Source organism: Micropterus salmoides, unplaced genomic scaffold (genome assembly GCF_014851395.1).
Source record: "Micropterus salmoides isolate LMB-PRFRI ecotype aquatic unplaced genomic scaffold, ASM1485139v1 Ms_hic_scaffold_4, whole genome shotgun sequence".
Lineage (NCBI taxonomy): Eukaryota > Metazoa > Chordata > Actinopteri > Centrarchiformes > Centrarchidae > Micropterus > Micropterus salmoides.
The window spans coordinates 2,587,846-2,608,466 of NW_024043372.1; the positions used below are offsets into that span (position 1 = coordinate 2,587,846).

At 42.1% G+C, this 20,621-nt stretch overlaps 1 long non-coding RNA gene across 2 annotated transcripts; it reads right to left on the reverse strand.

Moving 5' to 3' along the window:
• Window positions 1–14,864: 14,864 nt before the first annotated feature.
• LOC119886361 lies at window positions 14,865–18,622 on the reverse strand. Of its 2 annotated transcripts, none has more exons than XR_005441475.1 (5): window positions 18,537–18,622; window positions 16,330–16,393; window positions 15,858–16,237; window positions 15,478–15,765; window positions 14,865–15,396 (listed from the first exon to the last, which is right to left on the reverse strand). It is a non-coding gene; the product is annotated as an uncharacterized LOC119886361 (long non-coding RNA). The 2 variants fall into 2 exon arrangements; XR_005441474.1 differs by having other exon boundaries at window positions 18,528–18,595.
• Window positions 18,623–20,621: the final 1,999 nt, after the last annotated feature.

Sequence of the window (20,621 nt, forward strand, 5' to 3'; positions counted from 1 at the left end):
AAGTTTTCCCTTTAACTGTTCAAAAGAAGAGTCACACTCGGGTGTCCACATATCACAAAACTGGTGACCTACTTTTCCTGTTTTCTTCACACCTGAGCATTTGTTGACCAGGTCGTGCAGTGGCCCGGCCACCTGTGAGAAGCCTTGAATGAACCGCCTGTAGTAGCTACAGAAACCCAAGAATGACTGTAGCTCTTTAACAGTGGTTGGGACTTTCCAGTTCTTAACAGCAGAGACCTTGGAGGGGTCAGTCCCCACACCTTCTGCTGACACCTGATGGCCCAAAAACTTCACTGATTGCTGTAGAAAAGCACACTTCTGTAACTTCACCTTAAGGCCTGTCTCTGCCAGTCTCTTGAGCACAGTCTCCAGTCTCTCCAGATGCTGCTCAAATGTCTCTGAAAACACCAAGATGTCATCTAGGTAAACAAGGAGTATCTGAAAAATTAGATCACTCATTGTAACTTGCATAAGCCTCTGGAACGTAGCTGGTCCATTGCAAACACCAAAGGGCATTCTCACATACTCATATAAGCCAAACGGTGTAGTGAACGCTGTCTTGTCCCTATCTCTTTCATGCATTGCCACCTGGTGATACCCACTCGCCAGATCTATGGTTGAGAAGAACTTGGCCCCCCTCAATGCATCAAAACTCTCATCAATCCTTGGAAGGGGAAAAGCATCTCGTCTCGTCTTTGAGTTAAGTTTCCGATAATCGACACATAGCCTCAGACTACCATCCGCCTTCCTCACCAGCACTATCGGCGAAGCGTAAGCACTTGAGCTTTCTTTGATGACTCCTCTTTTCAAAAGCTTGCCAATATGCTCCCTGACTTCACTGTACTGTGTGGGGGGGATCCTTCTGTATGGCTGTGTCACAGGTACATCATCGGTAAGATGGATCTCATGTTGTACTTTATCAGTGTAACCTAGATCTTCATCTTCTGTAGCAAACACAAAAGAGTACTTCTCCAGCAACAAGGCCAGCTGTGCTTGTTGTTCTGGGCTACCACAAACATCAAGCTTGTCTAAGATGGACTGTACGTCGGTAGGCATGTCAGGGTGTCTGTCTACACTCACTTGTTCAGTATCTGCTGAGATCCTCTGGAACTGTACCTCACAAAGCTCATCACTCTTCACACTGTCCACATGCGTCAAAACTCCTAACCTAGTCCTTGGCCTTAACCAGATATCTTCATCGGACATGTTCATGACTTGGACTGGGAAAATGTGACTCTCTGTTGAAACCAAGGTAGGCACAACAACCAAACCTCCAGGCAAGGGGGCATTTACAGGCTCCAGCAGCAGTAACGGGCCATTTTCACCCACAGTCCTAAGTCCCCTAGCCATGACTGTAGCAGCAGATGCAGCGGGTACATGGACTACATCCTTACCAGCTACTCTAGCAAAAGAGAGCCTGTCTGTCACATTTGCTGTATGAAGATGATGAAAAGCTTCCCTCCAACGTGAGTCAAGTCTACCCTGCAGTGTGGTGTCAAACTCAGTGTGTATGAGCTCTCTGCATTTTTTAACAATATTCATCCCTATGAGGCCTGGCACAGAGGACGAATGTGCAGAATCCTTGACTATAAGGAAACCTCGCTCAGGGATAGTCAGACCCATGGCCTCTACGTCAAGCTCCACATAGCCCATATAAGGTATGTCTAACCCATTGGCTGCAGTGATCTTTAACCACTCAAATGCAGGATGGATGTCTTCATCTTTTACTGACAAGTGTTCCCTGAAAAAACTCTCAGAAATTGTGCTGACCTGGCTACCAGTGTCAAGTAGGCAAGATACTGTAACCCCCTGGAGTTTTACCTCAACAGTCTTGCATTCTCCAACTGCACGCTCTAAGATTTTACTTCTGTCTGGTGTCTCTTTTGATGAGCCAATTGTTTCCCCTCGAGTTGTTTGGCTCATGACAACCGAGGGTGCAAGTTTTCCTGTGCTACTGAAGAAACAGGGCCAAATTCTGGGCCCCTCTTAGCCTGCGTGCACTTCCTAGCAATGTGACCAACACCCCTACACTTGAAACAGATAGGCTGGCCATCTGGTGTGAACTTTGGCTGTGATCTGGTCCGGGGGTTAGGCTCTGGGAATGTCGGTTGAGTGCCACGTCTACTCAGTTCGCTTACAGTGCTAACTAGCTGAGCGAGTGTTTTGCCTAACTCTGCTAGCTGTTTTTCCTGAAGGGCTACTGCTCTCTGAACATCATCTAACACAGTACACCGGTCATCGTTTGTTTGGATAGCTGAACACTGGTTTGCTAAAACCTCTGACTCAACTTGGTTGCTCCTTACAACTCTGGGACGGTGGGACCTGCTGTCCTCCATTTCCCACATGAGGGCTTCGTTCCTCACGTCTAGAAGGCTGGATTCTGGTTTGTCCCTAACCACTCTTCGGAGTTCACGTCGGAGTACTGCATCCCTTAAACCTTCAATGAATTGATCCCTTAGAACAGTTTTCTCGTTAGGTATTACATTTGTGGACTGTTTTACTACTGAGCTCAAGATCTGGGACAGTGCATGTGAGTAGTCACGGAGGTCTTCCCCTTCTGCTTGTTTACGGTTGTAAAAGGTCTGCAAAAGCTGTGTAGTGCTGCGTTTTTCCCCAAATGCATTTCTCAGGTAAGAGTATAAATCACTGGGCCTCACTGACTGACCACTCATGCACAGTCTCACCTCTTCTAATGCAGGACCACGTAACAGAGATAGTATGTAGTCACACTGCTCTTCTGATGTCTGCTCTCTGGACCGTAACACTCTTTCAACCTCTTCAATAAACTCTTCCACAGATCTACCATCTGTGCCACCCCCCCCACTAAATGCTTGGATCTGGCGTTCTCTTGGGACATAGATGTATGAACGGGTGGGTGCACTGTTACCACTTGCCCTCTGAGCCCTTGCTTCATCATTTAACCTGGTAAGCTCATCTCGCAATCTGGTTAGCTCTTGCATCTGAATCTGTATCTCTTCCATAGCGTCTCTACTTGTACCCCTTGCCCCACCTGAGACAGGGTTTAACTCGCCATCATTATCGCCCACTATTGCATCATCGTCAGGTTCACTGGACATAATGAAATGTTGTCAGTCCAATGTGAATATTTAGTCCAAAATGTGTGTTAAGGATACGTGAAAACAGTCTATAACTTGGAGCCCGGCTGACTCTTGCTTTTCGCTGGTGAAGTTCGTGCTGAACTCCTCTGTGCAGGTATGGATGAGTCGTGTTCACCATGGAATGCCTCAGCTCATATTCCGCTGGTCACCACCTTCACAGCAGGCTGGCCTCTCAGCTCCAACACCCACGGATCACACCTGAAATCTTCACCACTGCCGTATTTCTCAAATAAAAACTAAAAATCAAGCCACTCTGTTGCCAAATGCAAAAAGTTTGTTCTAGCTACACCCCACTCCTGGTACCAAAATTGTGTAGCCCGTGGAATTAGATGCCACACAGGACACAATTACTTCAGGGGTTCCTGTAGCTCCAGGTTTATTCCTGACCACATGTACAGTTCAATTTACAGAGTGGTATGCTACTGGGTCGTTCCCGTAACAGCTCAAATGCTGGATTTTGTAACAGTCTCTAACACCCAAATGTTGGAATGAATGAAGAGGCAAAATAAAAATAAAATGCAGAGAAATAAAATAAAAAAAAACACAATACAAAATACGGCAGTGGGCTATGACCATCGACAGAAAACATAAAATAAATCATGTTAACAACCATAAACCCACTTATATCAGCATCAGTGTATAAAATGTACAACTGTAAATGACACTTACACTTCACCAAGTTTCACCAAACCCACGTGGAACTTCCCGGAGATCGCACAACTCAACGTACTTTCAACGTCAATTACCTTCAAACAGAGTTACACTTTATGTAAAACCTGCAACAGTTTCCGAGTACCAAAATACAATATCAGGGTCTGACTAAATGCATGTTAGCATTACCATGAAATTTAGTACACAATGGTCGACGATTGGCGCCCAAAATCCCAGCATACAATTCCAGTAGTGCCTAAATCAAACTGTCTAGTTAAAATATTGACAGGTGAGTACATTTTATACACTTGTACATGAATATTTTACAAGACATGCATGCATTTACCTACTATTCTACACAACGAAGTCTCCGCACCAATCCCTTGTACGTCCATCGCACATTAACAGGAAGAAAGACCATGATGCACTTGGCGGAACAACAACAATACTACTCAATGCTGCCGCCTTGTGACCAAAGTCTGCCATCACGTGTACGACTGTGGAAATCCACTTACAATCTACTTCACACTTACTTTACATTGAACAATGTTACTCTCAAACAAAACAACAAAGAACACATGTATTCACATTTACACAACTTTTAGAACTATATTAATATAAAGGGGGAAAATCACCTATGACTAGATTTACCACCCGGCTACAAAAGTATTGGCTTTTAGGCCAGAGAAAATTATGCCTAAATTGATACACCCAGATCAGACAGGTTTTATTGTGTTTTATTGAGTTTTCAACATTATATACCAACCCAACAATGTTGAGCCAGAGATAATACTATCCTTGGATGCACAAAAAGCTAACTGTCCACCGCACTAGAGAGGTTTGGCTTTGGTCCAACTTTCTGCTCGTGGATTAAAATTCTTTATACGGCCCCTCAGGCCTTGGTAAGAACAAACAAGATAACATCAGATTATTTCTCTCTCTCCTGGAGAGACAAGACAAGACAAGACCCTTGTCTTGAGGCCCCAGATATTTGACATCGCCATCAAACCTTTGGCAATAATGTTAAGGAAGACCACGAATCTGGAAGGAGTACGAAGGGCGGGACATTTGCATAAATTATCACTTTATGCAGACGACCTTGTCCTTTTTCTGTCAGACCCATATACTACTATACCAATTGCAATCGAGCTCATCGCTAAGTTCGGGCGAGTCTCAGGATATAAATTAAACTTAACTAAAAGTATTTTATTCCCGATAAACGACAAAGCACGCCAGATGTCATTCCATGACTTTCCATTCTTCGTTAGTAAGGATAGCTTATGGGGTGTTTGTGTCACTTATAAGTACAGGGATCTGTTCAACAGCAATTTCAAAATGGTGTTCAACAAGGCCAAACAGGACATGGAGAGATGGTCAACCCTCCCATTGTCACTTGCCGGAAGGATCAACTCAGTAAAAATGGCTATTATGCCCAGATTTCTATCTTTCTTCCCAGCAATACCAGTCTTTATCCCTAAATCCTTTTTTAAGGACTTAAATAAGCTCATATCTACGTTTATCTGGAATAAAAAAGTCCCCTGAATTCAAAAGGAATACTTAGAAAGACGTGCGCAAGAGGGCGGCCTGTCTCTACCCAATTTTCTGTATTACTACTGGGCAGCCAACATCCACAAACTGTTATTCTGGGTCTCTGTTGAGTCAGCTTCGCTCTAATATGTTCCCCGCTACCCCTTAGTAAACATTGTTGGACAAACAACCCAATCATTTCTGGCTGTTTGAAGATATGGTCACAGTTTAGGATTCATTTTAAACATAAACAAGCTCTTATCACCTCCCCTATCCTGGCCAACATCAGTTTTGCCCCATCTCTCACAGATACTACCAGACAGAAGAGTTTGAGTTTCTCAGAGTGCAGACTGCAGAGAGCCTCTGAAGCTCTCTGATCTCTCTCCTGTAAGAAGGCCTCACACAGGTTCTTTAACACCAGGTTACGAGGTGGTTCTGACCTTGAAGATCTTCTGTTACAAACTGGACACTCAGGGGCTTGTTTTTCTCTCCACCGGCTCTTCAGACAGACTTTACAGAAGCTGTGGCTACATGACAGAAGAACAGGATCTGTGAAGACCTCCTGACAGACCGGACAGCAGAGATCCTCCTCTGATCTGGAAGCCATTTTGTCTCTGAAGCTGAAAACCCAGGAGACAGCAGGTTACAACAGGAAGTCAGCTGCGTTTCCCTCCCTGCTGTAGAAAGCTGCCTCGGTTACTTTCACTGTGAGTGTTTCAGGCAGCAGCAGTTTGCTTCAGTACTTGAGTACTTCAGTACTCCCTCCTGTAACTGTCCTCCCTCAGTTGAAGTCACAGCTTTGTAATGAAGGTAAATCTTACCGTCTGTCTGTCGCTGCGTCTCTTCTCTCTGAGAACTGAACAACGGGGTAATCCACAGTTGAAACAGGGAAGCCGACCAAAGCCTGCACGGACGGATCCATGTAGGCCCAAAAATGACATCAAAACCCTGTGACACCCCGTCGCATATCACAGATGTAGCCGTATTGTTTGGATTATAAGCTAATATGAACAGACTATTCGGCTGTCAGTCACACTGTGTTGGTGTTTGACTGGTAAGCCTCGTAGGTGCGCTGATTAAACAACACGCTGCAAAAAAGTTGGCACAGTGGCAACAAAAGACTGGAAAAGTTGTGAAATACACAAAAGGACAAGGCCGAAAACCAGTAGTGCATCTACGAGCCCTCAGACTGCACTGCATCAAAGACAGACAGTATTGTGTAATGGACATCAGTGCATGGGCTGAGGAACATTTGTGTGAACACAGTTCATCGCTGCATCCACAAATGAAAGTTAAAACTGTCCTGTGCTCTGACAAGTCAAAATTTGAAATTCTGTTTGGAAATCATGGATGTAGTTGCTTAAGATATTCAGATCAATAAGTACTTTCTTTGATTCTGTACATTTTGATGATAACACTTCTGTACTTTAACTAGAGCAATACTTTTAGTAATTTAAGTACATAAGCTGGGTGGTGATCCCGCAGGGGCTGCATCATGTTTAATGTAGTTATTCACTCCTTTAGCAGCAACCCTTTCCCTCTGCCATAGTTTACTCAGTATACAGTAGTAGTAGAAAAAAGGAAATAAGAAAAACGGCTCGTTTCCCAATTACCATTAGTAAATAGGGAAATGAAAAACGGGAAACAAACCTTTTTTCGTTTTGATATTAAAAAACGGAATACGAAAAAAATTCTTGTTATCCGATTTTCTTTGATGTGTTTATAGATGGAATTCGGAAATTCAAATACAAGTGTATTGCTTTGGGTTATTTATTTTTTTTTATAGTGCTGTAAGGCTCTCAGGCCTTCTGTATTGCTGTCAAATATGAGTCAACACACATGCAGGCATGACTGAAGTAACCTGATTTTCTGCTCATGTTCAAAACTCTCTGCACATGAAAAATCTCTCCCATAGATCTGTGTTCCCTCACATTTGCAGAATAACAATTTGAGATATAATATTATGAGATATAATGAGAATGAAGTCATTATATTTTAACAAAATCTTCCTGCCCCTCTGCTTTGCATCACCCTGCGTTATTGCTCTGCTGATACTGTAGTAGGCTGCTGCCCCCTTTAGACCGTACAAAAGACTCTGAACCTTCCCTTCTCCTTTGTGTAATATCAATTCTGTGTTTCGGTTGGGAGGGTCAGAGAGCAATCAGGTCGGGTAAATGTGATGTCACCATTGCAGAACTACGGGTGAGAGGACCGCATCGTGCTCATTACGTTAACGTGTTGTACTCCTCAGAGGTATGAGTGTGTATGCTGCAAATGGGTCACTAAATGTCAGCTATGCTGTTAAGAGGGCATTAATTAATACAGGTGTGGGGTTTATTTGCTCTCATTGTATTTATACATTAGACAGTATATTCTCGCATATTTCTGTTCAGATAATGATGGGAGTGTTGTATGATGTACAGTATATGTAACAAACAGTATTGTACTCATTGTTTAATGTCTGTGTTTGCTACAGAAACCACACCCACACACCCTTATGTCCTGAATACAATAACGTTGAACCATCCTTCCTTCTCGACCCTCATTTCCTCTAAGAAGTCATTGTCTGTCCTGATACTCCAGAAGTACCTCCTGGCCTTAAGTAGTGTTCTGGCCAACACACCAGATGGAGAGAGGTGATAACTACGACTGGTGCCTTAAAACCCTGAACCCTAGTTGTTCTCATGAATAGGATGAGACGAGCTCACTGCTCTTCCTCAGAGGTATAAAACCAAAACTGAAAACATTTGTGATCAGACAGGAATATCAGCACACATCCACACACATGTTCACTTCAGCCCCTCTGATAAAGTGCAGCTCACAGCCGCTTCAGAGGGAATGAAGCATCCTGGAGCAGAGAGACAGTCAAACAGAGTGAAGTGTCTCTGAGCGAGGGGGACGGAGACAGCAGAGAGAGCGACAGGTGTCTGTGTCGCAGTCAGGTGTCTGAAGAGCTGCGAGACAGTGTGCGTGATGAGGATTATTGCATATTAGCCTAATATGAAACATATTTTTTATGTTGTTGTTGGGTTACATTGGGGCTACTGTCAAAGCATTCGGGGCCCCGGAAAAACGACCTGGCGACGCCGTTGGTGGGTAGCCTATGTCCCCAGCGTAAACGAGCCTCCCTCCCTGCTCCCTCCCTACAGGTTGAGATACTCATGCTTACCGCTTCACCTCCACTCTCCTCCTGCTCTCTCTCTCACTCAGCCCTGTCACTCGCTAATAGTGATGGCAAGTTCGAGTCTTTTGACAGACTCGTTCATTAAAATGAACAAATTTTTATTTTGAGTCATTTCGTTCATTTGAACTAGGCTGGTTATTGCGGCGCTGCAGCCCTCAAACACGGAAGGCTGCCTGGCTTGCTTTATTTGACAAAGTATAATGCACAAATTCACCTCTTGATCTTTCTCTATCATCATTATATAACCCCCCCTGGGCCCACAACCAATTCAAACCATGTAAAAACCACAGAAATATGTTGTCAATATGTAATCACCACTACTCCGGCTAAATCCTTCCATTTTCACAATCTTTCCTGAGTAGTATACAACCAGACCAGCCATATAAAGGCTGATGTATATAATTACTATCATTATCTCTGAAGTGCTCATTCATACAGCAGCCTAACGTCCCAATCCATGAGTAAAATGTTACTATCAGATGAGCAGTAAATATATAGAAGTAATAAGCTTGATACACTATATGAAGAAACACACACTAGTTAAAATTCAAACAATTTAATAATAATCTGGATCGAGCCACCAAGTTTTAAAGAACTCCAGCACAGAGAGAGGAACAGAGAAATATTAACACATTATATAAACGCAGCAGTTTGGCAGGTCTGGACTCAGAATGGGCCACATCAGGTCCTGATTCTGCAGACAGAGAAACACACATGAGCACGTTGCTCTCAAACACTGCAGGTTGTTCAGCAGTCAGGAGCTGTGAAACAACAGCACGGCTCTGTTGGGAAATAAAAAGGAAAAGTTATGTTGCGTTCTCTGGCAGACTTGGATCATCTGTTCCCAGATTATTTCCCACACTTTTTTGAACCTGGTATCTTATTTCCTCTCCCTGCAGCTCTCGGTGTGCAGCCGTCTCTGTGAGCGTCTCCCTCTTATTTTCTCCTAGCAGTCAGCCTTGGCAGCAGCTGCAGCTACAGCAGGTCAGTCATAGTGAGCCGGTCCCAAATACTGTCAGCAATCTTTACATCTTGTCATGGTCACATATTTGTTTCATCATATCTCCTATGTTTGTTATAATATCTCTAATCACAGATCACCTCCAGTAGTATCAGCAGCAACAAAAGCAGCAACTGTAAGTTGTGTCAGCCCACCCTGTTTTAAAGGTAGATCTGGGTATTACCTGTTTTCTTTTTCAAAACTCTGCAGCATTTGTTGATGTATCGATACAAAAGCATCTGTATACGCATATAATCAAGGAATACATAACAATACATTTCTGTCAATATTTTGAGAACAGCCCAATTTAAATCCTTGTTCCATGTGCCTCTTTTATACTTTGAGCACCTGCCCTTCCAGAGGTCTCTGCACGGCCCTGATACAGAAAAACTTCTTGCACACGCCACTTTTGTGCAGCCTATTTTGTGATGTGGCATGAGTTAACAAGTTCATTTAATGCAAGAGGAAGTAACACAGTGCATGTTGCACAGAGGATCAGGATTGTGTTAATAAAAATGTACATCTATGATTTGGGGCGATCGCTAGTGTTTGTGGCTGCCTGCAATAAATAAAATATTATGAAAATAATCTAAGTCTAAATAGTTGTCATTATTTTTTGATCTATACAATGACCCATTCGGAGCGGCCCTTCTGGTATTTGCCCAATTTCCAGATGGCCAGTCCGTCACTGATTACAGATTGACATCCTTTCCTTTGTCTTTCCTCTCTTTCCTTTTTTGAAAACCAGATATTGGTTTACTTGGCAACATTGTGATCACTGTATTTCTGGCTCATCTACTGACTGCAACTAAGCACGTCACTGATCAGTGCGCTGAGGCAGGACCAAACCTTTTCATGCAGATACAGGGGGGGTGGTCGGTCAACTTCTCTTTCCCGAGCCACATTAACCAGCTCTGACTGGGGGGGCATCCTTACCAGATGCCCAAACCACCTCAACTGGCTCCTTTCAACGCAAAGGAGCAGCGGCTCTACTCTGAGCTCCTCGCGGATGGCCGAGCTTCTCACCCTATCTCTAAGGGAGACACCAGCCACCCGCCTGCGGAAACCCATTTCGGCCGCTTGTACCCGCAATCTCGTTCTTTCGGTCACAACCCAGCCTTCATGACCATAGGTGAGGGTAGGAGCGAAAATCGACCAGTAGATCGAGATCTCCTGCTCCAGTCTCCCCTCACTCGTGAACAAGACCCCGAGGTACTTGAACTCCTTCACTTGGGGTAAAGACTCATTCCCTACCTGGAGTTGGCACTCCACCAGTTTCCTGCTGAGAACCATGGCCACAGATTTAGAGGTGCTAATCCTCATCCCAACCGCTTCGCACTCGGCTGCGAACCGATCCAGTGAGAGCTGAAGGTCACGGACCGATGATGCCATCAGGACCACATCATCCGCAAAAAGCATCCCAAGCCCCCCGAACCGCAGCCCCTCCTCGCCACGACTACGCCTCGATATCCTGTCCATGAATATCACAAACAGGATAGGTGACAAAGCGCAGCCCTGGCGAAGGCCAACCCTCACCTGGAAAGATTCCGACTTACTGCCGAGTACTCGGACACAGCTCTCGCTTTGGATGTACAGCCCATACTCCCGCAGCACCTCCCACAGTATCTCCCGGGGGACCTGGTCATACGCCTTCTCCAGATCTACAAAGCACATGTAGACTGGATAGGCATACTCCCAAGCCCACTCCAGGATCCTTGTGAGAGTAAAGAGCTGGTCAGTTGTTCCACGACCGGGACGAAAACCGCATTGTTCCTCTTCAATCTGAGGTTCGACAATCGGCCGAACCCTCCGTTCCAGCACCCTGGAATAGGCTGAGAAGTGTGATACCCCTGTAATTGGCACACACTCTTTGGTCCCCCTTTTTGAACAGGGGAACCACCACCCCAGTCTGCCACTCTTTAGGGCACTGTACCCGACTTCCACGCAATGTTAAAGAGACGTGTCATCCAAGACAGCCCCTCCACACCCAAAGCTTTTAGCATTTCTGGGCGGATCTCATCAATCCCTGGGGCTTTGCCACTGTGGAGTTGTTTGACTACCTCAGTGACTTCCACCAGGGAAATTCATCAGCCTCAAGCTCTGCCTCTACTAAAGAGGGCGTGTCAGTCGGATTTAGGAGTTCCTCAAAGTGTTCCTTCCACCGCCCAATTACCTCCCCAGTTGAGGTCAGCAGGGTCCCATCCTAACTGTACACAGCTTGGACGGTTCCCCGCTTCCCCCTCCTGAGATGGCGGACAGTTCTCCAGAAACACTTTGGTGCCGACCGAAAATCCTTCTCCATGTCTTTTCTGAACTTCTCCCACACCCGCTGCTTTCCATCTGCCACAGCAGAGGCTGCAGCCCTTCGGGCCCGTCGGTACCTTGCAACCGCCTCCGGAGTCCTCCGAGACAACAAATCTCGGAAGGCCTCCTTCAGTCGGACGGCTTCCCTGACCACCGGTGTCCACCACGGTGTTCGGGGGTTACCGCCCCTTGAGGCACCTAAGACCTTGAGACCACAGCTCTCCGCTGCAGCTTCAGCAATAGAGGTTTTGAACATTGCCCACTCCTGTTCAATGTCCCCAACCTCCACAGAGATGCCAGAAAAGCTCCGCTGGAGGTTTGAGTTGAAGATCTCACGGACAGGGGCCTCCTCCAGACGTTCCCAGTTCACCCGCACTACCCGTTTGGGCTTACCAGGTCTGTCCAGAGTCTTCCCCCACCCCCTGACCCAACTCACCACCAGATGGTGATCAGTTGACAGCTCTGCCCCTCTGCCAAAAACAATTAATTTATTATTATATTTGAAATATATGTATAATAAATGATGATTTATTTAATGTATAATATAATATTATTTTATTATTTTGGGGGCTAAATTTTCCCCCTTATAGGGTGCCCCTGCCAAAGAAGGCTATTTAATTACACTGATTGCTGTTACTGCACTGTAGATTGGTTCACTCAGAGTGTGATTTTGCTCTGTTTGGCTGCATTCAAACATGTATGCGTAAGCTATGGATAAGGATCCTATTTAAAGTGGCTACTGTCTGGATTTAATAACCTGATGGTGGAATGAGTAAAATATTTGGAGTAATGATATGTATGGATGCTGTGTGTATCTGTGGGTATATGGTCATGTATAGACTAGAAATTTAAGCAACATCTATATTTTTTTTATTATTACAGCCAATAAATGCAGAAAGTTAAGTTGGTTAGAGTATAGCAAATATAATAAATAATTTAGTTTAGGCTATTCCTCGGTGCCTAGATCTGCCAAAAAATGTCTGTTGTTAGAATTAAACAAAACGATTATACTTCTTCACATTGTGTTGATAAGGTCAGTTACATTTTTTAATGTGTTAAAATAAATTATGTCTATCTTACACATTGTACCTTTGAGTACAGTCCTTCATGACTGCTTATGTACTGTTAACGTGGCCCATAGTTTGGTAGTTCATCATGTGTTTAGAAATGGTGAAATGTACCTATAGTGAACTTACATTTATGAATTATGATTGAATTGATGAATTATTGTAAATATATATCGATGGTTTCCAGTTAGCGCTCCCCTCAGCGTTTGGAAAGGAACTGAGAAACTTTAGGAAATATATTATGAATCACTTTATTAATCAATCTGATATCTAAGGTGGATGTTCTTAAATCAGGGATTCAAACTCTGTTAAGTAGTACATACAACAACTAAGTGATATGGTGAATATTTATTCCTAAACTACAGTGAATACAAGTGAATAAAATGAAGTAATGGACAGCAATACTGTAAATACAACAATTGCCAGTGTGAACGGATATAATATCAAACAAGACTGCTTTCAAATCATAAGGGGAAACAGACGGACGCAAGTTATGGGTAAATATATAAAGGAGATTAGAATTTAATGTACGATTCACAGCTCATTTTGACTGTGGATTGTTCCAAGGGTACACACTCACAGCAAACGGCTGCTAAAAGTCATTACAAACTGTCTCTTAACAGTTTCGTTAGCAGTCCATGAATCAAAGATGGATGTCTGATGTCAGCTCTTTCTACTGGATGGGTAGCAGACGCGACAGCAAGAATACAAAAACATTTCAAAATAAGATACTCAAAACATACACAATAAAAGGCCAGGAAAACTGTAAACGAAAAACAAAACTTTGAAGACAAAAAAAATGGAGAATTAAAGAGATCTCAAGAACTGTGTGTTCTCAGGCGCAAGTTTGGCTGATGTGACCATATCTCCTTTCATGCTAATCAAACACACCAATTATAACAGTTAAACATTCTGAGGCTTTCTAGACAATACACATGTAAATAAATAACATATTTCATTAACTAAAATATTCTTAAACAAAACAGTTCTACATATAATTAGGCTTATCAAACATAATTCCTAGCGATCAAAAAAGATAATGAAAAAGCTTAATTAGGCAGGTTAATATAAAACACAGATTAAAGTCTTAAGTGCAAGATAATAGGAGAAATTGGGAGGAACTCTTCATCATAAAGAAATTTCACCACTTAACATCCCTAACTACCTCCTTGGGGTCAAATGCCCAATCCTAAATGGCTAAATGCATTTCTGATTTAGACTTTTAGTTTTAGACTTTTAGTTTTTAGTTTTAATTCTTCTATTAAGCTCAGACTAAGCTCAAACACTTTACAGGTGGTAGAATGTGTCCAACTTGACAGCAGTGTTTTGAAACCCCACCCCTGCAGTTTGACTATGAAGTTGGCAAAAGTCAGCCGCAGTCATCTCCAACGCAACAGTTGATTAACACATTCAGCAGATATAAGGGAATCATCAGCATTCATTTGTTGTGTTTATGTCCACCTGATGAAAGTAAGTCAAAAATTCACGCTCTTTTTAGCTCAGTTGTAGTTTTTGGTCTCTACAAACTCCTGAGGGAAATAATTGGCTCTCTAGCTGCTAAGTGCTCCATTATATTCACCAGCTAGTCGCTAACTGTGTCTGTCAAAAGTAATGAATTAGAATTGTTGGCTACAAAATTCAAATAATGAGCTTAAAGAAGCTAAAAAAGCCCCACGGACCTGAGGGGAACTGCAGAGTTGGTTGATAATTCACTGTCACTATGCCCGACACTATCCACTTCACACAGTCATTTCATCCATTCTTAATTTAAAAATACTGATCAGAGCTTCTTTAATTTAGAGTTACACTCAGTTTATCAAAAGAGTTTTTCTCAGATTGTTTGATATGAATGCTTTAGAGGCACTGAGAAGGATCCAGTATTTCACAAGGTAAAACAACTGAAAAAAGTATTAAAAATTAAACATTATTTGTGTAACTGATATAAGATATAGATATATATTTTTTAAAATCTTTCTTGCAATTGTCTTGTTTTAAACAAGCCTGTTGTGGAATTATTATTATATTTTTCATTTTATTTGTTCATTTAAAGAACATAGAAAAAGACAAACTTAAAGAAGAAACTGCAGCACTAACAGAATTGGCTAAATGTGACGAGTAAATTACATTTTATCAAAATACATTTCAGTTATGTTGCAGAATGTGTTGGTAATGTCTGTGAAAAGCTATACAGGCTTTAAGACAAAAAGGTTAAGTTGTTAAATAAAGAATCTCATTATTTCTAAGGACTCTTTACCCCTATGGTAATGTTCACTTTCTGCCTGTGAGCCCCGGTGAATAGTGCAAAGCATGTCAGAGGTTTTCCATGATCATTGGCTGTTGCTTTGAATGTCAGTGTAGAGACAGTCCTCCACTGAGCATGTCCAATCTTGCCAGATTCAGTGATAGCTTGCATGCTACCATAGTTCCATGTGAGAGTTGGTAAATGTTTTGGGCATGTGTACAAGGCAGTGCAGGTTACTTCTTGTGCCTGTCCCTCAAGAAACTCATCTGATGTAGACTGGATAGTCAAGGATGAAATGGTGCCTGAAATACAAATGTTAAAATATAAATGTTAAAATAGGTCATCATAAAAGAACAACTTGCATGTCCATCACATATACGTACATTCTGCAGTTAAGGTTTTAGAGGCTGTTGCACTGAGACCACCACTGTGTTTGACAGAGCACTCAACATTTTGGTGTTCGTTCTCAATGCATAATGTGGTCGTCAAGGATGTGTTGGATGTGCCATCTATGTTCCGGGTATGAGTTATTTTGTCGTCTTGCAGTGGGATGTTAAGACTCAGAGTGGGTGCTGTAGTGGGACAGGTATGAAAAACAGTGCATAGCACTGTCACGCACTGTCCAACAATCATGTTTCCAAAGGTCGTAATATCCGGTTTCTCTGCTGTTCCTTTACAAAGGAAATGTAAAGAATTATTGATGACACATGAATATACATCGATCTACTATGTATATTTTCCTAAGATCACCATAATGACTTACCCACTACATTATTACAGTTGTATCAAAGAATCGGTAGGTGCTTGTCCCAACATTCTCTGGATCTACCCAGGGGTAAATCTTCAGTCTGTGGTGAGACCAGCTCACTGGGGAGATTTGAAGACTGCATGTCATGCTGTCTGTGGAAGTCAATACACGTGTTTTTCCTTTAAAAATGGAAATGACATAGTCCGGATACCAGTCGTCATGTACTAATGGATATCAACTTCTCACATACTGGTACCAAACCACACGTTCTGGATTTTGAGGTGGATACTGATAGTAGCCAAAACTACAAGGGATGACAAGGCAGGAACCCAGCAATCCTTTGATGTTGCTTGGCATCTTTACATACCAAGTGTTGGAACTGCAGAAAAGGTATCCTGCAAGAGGACCAATATGCAAAAGAGAAAACTTGAATTTTGTTTTTAAAAGAAGTGTTTATCAGAAATTGAATAGTACCAAAGAGCAGTACCTAAAATGCAGAAGGTCAGGAGAAAATTGCTCAATCCAGACATCTCATGAATGGTACCACACACCTGAAATATATGCAAAAGGAACATCTTAGTATTAGGCATTACAAAGTATTAAGAAATTAACAAAAGGAGGACAACAGAATACATCTTTTTTCATATTTATCAGATGAAAAATACAATTTTACTATATAACAATATTTCAAAGTCAGATCTAACCTATAGTTCCAATGTTTAAGGGTAACTCAAGCAATGTAATTTGAATTTCCATAAAGTTGTGAGGCTTGCATAATAGAGATTCACAGACTTACAAAAGTAAAAAAAAAAAAAAAAATCACTGTATTGCACTGATTGCTTATCTGTCCTCTTTGATTGTATTACATCTACATTTATTCATTTAGCTGACGCTTTAATCGAAAGCGACTTTTTTGCTATATATGTCAGAGGTCACACGCCTCTGGAGCATCTAGGGGTTAAGAGTCTTGCTTATTAGTCTAATAAACTTCCCATTAGATCATTAAATTCTTTCAGACTATTAAGAACAACAATATCTCTCTTCTGTGAAACATTGAACATGTATACACCATCAGTAGCCCTCTATGCTAACAGGGTTGCACCAAGCTGTGCTAACGATGTAAATGTAAATGTAAATGCTCTGTACTTGTATAGCGCCCTTCTAGTCTTTTTGACCTCTCAAAGTGCTTTTACACTACATCTGCATTTACCAGTCACACACATTCATACACTGAGCCTAAGTGCTCAAACAGAAACTAACATTCACACACATTCATATGTAAATCGGGGTTCAGTATCTTGCCCAAGGACACTTCGACACGCAACCAGGGGGAGCCAGGGATTGAACAGCCAACCCGCTCTATCTCCTGAGCCCCCTTGTGCTAACTTGCTGGTTTTTAAACCAGCATGCACAGAAGTCAACAGTTTTGCAATGTTAACGTTAAACTTGCCATATGGGCAATGTAACGTTAACTTAAAGTCCAAGCTGCCTTCAACTCCTCTGCTGCCAGTCTGTCTGAAGCCAGTGATGTTCCTCATGCCGCTCCAGACCTCCCTCATGTTGTTCTGCTGGAGTTTACACTCCAGCTTCCTCCTGTACTTCTCCTTAGCCTCCCTGATCTTCACCTTCAGGTCCCCCTGAATGGCCCTCACCTCCTCCCTTTTCCCGTCTCTGAAAGCCCTCCTCTTTGCATTCAGGATGTCCTTGATATGCCTTGCACAGTTTGTTGTTTGGGTAACAATGGACAGTTTTTGCTGGGACAGTGCAGTCCACACAGAAGTTGATGTAGTATGTGATGCACTCAGTAAGGCCATGAGGAGGTGGGGGGTATCGGTATGCATCCTCAACGTTAGCATACAGCAGGTCCAGGGTCATCCCCTGTTTATAATGTTATGGCAGAAAATTGTGTTTACATTTTATCTTTTTATGTACGATCTTTTAATAGATCTTTTAATATTATTATTACTATTGTCATTATGGCTTATAGATACATGTATTGTGTTTTTATCCTTAACCTTTCCTCTCCTATAGTACTTATGTTAGTCTGTCCACATTTACTAGGGTTTACTTCAGAGCTGTGAGATTGTTTTGGTGTTCTCCCTCTCTTGTCGTTCCTCTCCTCTCCCTAAATGTTCATTCAAGGCCGAGAGAGCTTTCCAGCATCTTCCAGTATCTTCAACCAAGTCCAGTTGCCCTTGATTTTAACCCTCGTTGGATAACTATGACCTGGATGACTGAGAATCATCATAGACAAGGCCGAGAGGGGATCTCTGTTCGCCAAAACATAGAAACCTAGACTGTGTGAATGATGAGGGCCCCTTTGCTCGGGGCCAGACGCCCGAAGCCGCCCTGGGTAGCAAGTATCTGGACCAGCTGTATATATCTGTGTTTCAGTACTTCTGTTTATTCTCTTTTGTTAAATAAATTCTTCAAAGACAACGGTTGGTTGTAACTCAATTCTTTGCTCAACCCCTCACCAGGATATAATTTCCACGACATAGAACAGCGCTACAAATCCAGCACAAAACAAAGCAATCAGCTGACCAGAGTCGAGAATAGAATACAGAACCAGGTCACAATGAGTTGGTCATTTGTCACATGAAATACATTACTTAAAAAATAAAAATAGCCCTCATCACTTCTCCTCCAAATATGCCCGAAACATTCATGACCATACCAACCCACCCAATTTACCTGGGAGACTCCCGTTTTTCATTGCCCTCCCCCGGTTCCTCCTGGGTCACAGTAGTATGCAGGGGCGGTGCAAGACATTGTATAGATTTGGGACTTAGACCACCCCTCATGCTGTTTGAGATGATAGAATGCCTAAAAATCTATACACTATCTGGGAAAAAGATGATTGTTGATTTGAAAAATAATCGTCTCCAACTCTAGTTAATCTAAAACACAACAAATGTTGAGGAACATTCATTTTCACTCCTGGCAACTAAAAAGAGACGTAACTTATCTGATGTAACTTTTTTAAAGTTACATAAACAAGGTATAGTAGAAATATGGTGTTATAATATACAGTTTCTCGTCATCATTGAAGGAGGGAATCTCTAAGCACCTCACGATTCGATTATGATTTATAGGGCTGATAGAGAGAAACAAACAAACGACAACACCGTAATAAACTCTCTGTTAAAAATAGTGCTGTTCACTGATTGGCCATGGGATGTGTAAACGTCAATTTATGCGACTATGTTTTGATTAGTATGGGCTTTATGTCAGAGTAGCTAAGATGAACCTTGCGTCTCTGTGGTGCAACCAAACATCGACACAGCTTAAGTCTCAAACTAACTAGTTACATTTAGTCATTTGGCAGACGCTTTTATCCAAAGCAACTTACATTTGAGGAACAACATACAAGCATCAACAGAGCATCAACTACAGATCTACAACTGACAATACATACTAGTAAGAGCTCACAGTACATATCACATCAATGGGGTAGATTCCTAGGGAAGGGAGTTAAAAAAAGTGCAATCAAACAAGATCATTGTAGGAGATAGAAGAAGAAGAAGAGCACAGGAAGTGCATGTTAGAGGTTAGGAGGTAGAGGTGTTATAAGAGGAAGTGTTCTCTAAGAAGAAGAGAGGGACGCCCCTGCTCTGATTGCGTGTGGTAGCTCGTTCCACCATCGTGGTGTCACAGATGAGAATAGTCGGGACTGGGATTGAGTAGCGATTTGTAAAGACAGATTTTGTGTTGAGGAAGTGTATCATTTCTGTCTAAGCCCTCATGTCGTGGAAGTGGATTGAGAGGCTATTTGTGTGTAAACAGGGTCTGTGTTGAGGAAGTGCATCAGACAAGTCCATTTGAAAACCTAGGTAATGTAAATTAAGTCAGGGGCCGGCAGGAGATAGGAGTCAGAGACGTACGTGCATGTAAACATTGCTGAAAATATAGTTGATAGCTGTGTGTTAAGAAAAAGTGCATATTAATGTTACCAAGGCCTAAAATAATAATACTAAGAGTTTGAGTCTTGAAGCTTCATGTTTAAGACCATTAGATAAAAAGTATAAAATAATGACAGTTGAATAACTGATCTAATATTAAATTAACATAAAGCTTAAGGATAACAGATGAATAGAGTTGATATGGTGATATAAAAAAAGTATAAGAAGTTGATGGAAGGAGTTATAAAGTAATAAATATATGAATATATATTGATGAAATAGTGAATGTGGACTAGTATAGTGTAAAAGTCTCAGATTGAATTGTGATAAAGCTATGTGCAAAATAAAGTTCTGAAGTGGCAGTCCACGCCCGAATAATGGAGACTGGAAGAGAAAAGAGAAAAAAAGGAGTTTGCTCACGCTAGCAGAGAGGCTCAGAGCAGGAGCTGAGGAGTGTCCATGTGGGGGAGGACAGCAGGCTGAGAGAGAGAAAAAGAGTTCAGCCCTAAACCAAAAGTTATATGAGAGTTTTGTGATCTGTTGCACCTTTATAGTATAACAACAGCACGTTATAGCAAGTTATCATGAGTTAATAATAACAGAAGTTACAACCAATAACAGCTTGACAGTAAGCAGATTAGTAAAAGAACGGCAATGACTGCTGGATACAGAAAAGAAAAGTGTAGCTGAAGACACTTTTTGGTCGAGGAGAAGGAACAAAACTAGAAAAATGATGACATCTGATAAAGTTTGCAAATTTATTGAACATAGAAGTACAGATTGATAGGCAGCAATGTGAGGTGTTATCTATGAAGGATTTAAGTTAGAGAAGGGATTGAGAGCCATCAATTTTGTATTAGATGTGAGAAAATCAATT